Source organism: Pundamilia nyererei, unplaced genomic scaffold (assembly GCF_000239375.1).
Source record: "Pundamilia nyererei isolate P.nyererei 1_Seehausen unplaced genomic scaffold, PunNye1.0 scaffold00019, whole genome shotgun sequence".
Classification (NCBI taxonomy): Eukaryota; Metazoa; Chordata; class Actinopteri; order Cichliformes; family Cichlidae; genus Pundamilia; species Pundamilia nyererei.
The window spans coordinates 4,621,316-4,623,394 of NW_005187420.1; the positions used below are offsets into that span (position 1 = coordinate 4,621,316).

General features: G+C 48.2%; 1 protein-coding gene across 5 annotated transcripts in view; it reads left to right on the forward strand.

The window, feature by feature from the left end:
* The window catches only part of znf536 (zinc finger protein 536), a 217,744-nt gene that overhangs the window by 35,891 nt on the left and 179,774 nt on the right, over positions 1-2,079 (forward strand). The window lies entirely within an intron of this gene.

The following is a 2,079-nucleotide window of genomic DNA, read 5'->3' on the forward strand; positions in this document are numbered from 1 at the left end:
CTGTCATTTCCTCTCTGTGCAGCTCAAGGAGACAATTAGCAAACAGAGGTGACACGGTAAACAGGTGCGAGCCATTATTCCTGGAGCTGGATGAGCGTGGCCACCCCATCCCTCACCGTGATGGGCTGTTACTGTGTGTGTGTGGGGGGGGGGCATGCTTCATCCTACCCAGTTGTCTGTAATCAGCACGTCATCATCATCATCATCATCATTGCAGAAACGAGACTCTCTCTCTCCGAGGCTCACATTCATCTTTAAATCCATACCTGTCTGCCCGCCGTACCTCCTCTTCCTCGCTCATAATTACTCCTCTCTCACGTCTCTGTGTTCTTTTCGTTTGTAAAAGTCCTTCGTCCTGGGAGAGAGGGGGCGTCCCGCGCAGCAGAGGGAGGGACGAGGGTCAGGACGGTTTGTAAAAAATTGATTGGTGGTAAAGTGCTAATCAATGAAAGCTGGAAGTTCATGTATCAGAGGAGCAGGTATGTACCGGAGCGTACATACTGCCGGTGGCGTGGCGCGCCGTGCTGTTTAGGAACACGTTTTTGATTAATCAAATATAGCACGCGGTGAGTCACGGCGTGTTGGCTCGTGTCATATCGGAGGTATGTGCCACAGATTTCCCTCATATTGGAAGCAGAGCTAACACATGCTACCCCTGACGTATTCTCACACCATTTCTCACACAAAGCTCGCACACACACGCACAGATGACTTATAGACGCACACACAGCAAAGCTGCTGCTCTAACACGCTCGCACACAGCAGCAGTCAGAGGTATTTTCACCCTCTGCTACGCTATACTGCCACTCCAGTTTAAAAAATGCATCACTTCCTGTTCTTTAGTAGACGTGAAGCCATTTAAAGTTTAGATTCACAGGTTCGTGGTTCACCTGAGGCTCATTTTAAAGCACCGTGTTGTGCCTCCGTCCTCTTTGGCGTCTCTTTGTCAAACACTAAAGTGAGACGAGCACTAACCCGTCCTCCGCGTGATGGAGCAGAGAGGGCGGAGACGGGTCAATTTAGCCACAGTTTCCTCTCCGGCGTTGTTGGGTTGAGATTGTCGCTGCTGTGCGGTTCTCTTCCCTGCTGGTATAAATAAGACATGATTGGCATCGCGGCAGAAAAACGCCGCTCGCTCTCTCGCTGACAGCCTTCATTTGCTGGAGGAGTGGCAGACTTGGTGGGAGTTAATGATTATAATTATTTGGCTTTTTTTTTACATTGTAGGATAATTATTTAAGAGGTTTGTGTAGTCATTGTTGTAATCAGTAAAGAGAGATTACAGAAAATCCACATGCCAACAGATGGCACTTGGCTGTTGTTGTTGCTGCGTATTAAAGCGAGTACGGCGGCGGCGGCGGCAGCCAGGCGACGGCGAGAGGACAATCAGAAAGAGGCCAAATTATTAAACAATTTGTGCTTCATCATAAATCCATTTATCGTATCGCTTCATCTCAGCAGCAGCAGCTACCGCTGGATGTACGCCGAGTCACAAACCAGCACGCCGCGGGGGGAGGGACTTAACCAAAAAACGACTTTATCAGAGAGGGAGGACCGAGCAGCTAATGTGGAGGAGAAAAAAGCTGAAAAACCACATGACCTCTGACATCAAAGCTCTGAGCAGCCAATCAAGAATCAGCTCACTCACTGAAAAAACAGCTGGAATCAGGACGTTTACATTTAATCTGCGAAAAACAAGATTTTTATGTTAGCTCGGCGTGAACAACGATCCCATCATGGAAACGGCTCCGACTCACACTTCCTGTCATTCAGCGTTTACACTGGCCTTCAAATTAAAACGTTTGAGTCGCCTGAAGAGTCAAAAATCATAAATGACAACAGAAAAAAGTTTACGTTACGTGCTGCAGAAACACACAGACTCACACACAGTCAGACTCACACACACTCAGACTCACACACACTCAGACTCACACACACTCACACACACTCAGACTCACACACAGTCAGACTCACACACACTCAGACTCACACACACTCACACACACACACTCAGACTCACACACAGTCAGACTCACACACACTCACACACACACTCACACACACTCACACACACACACT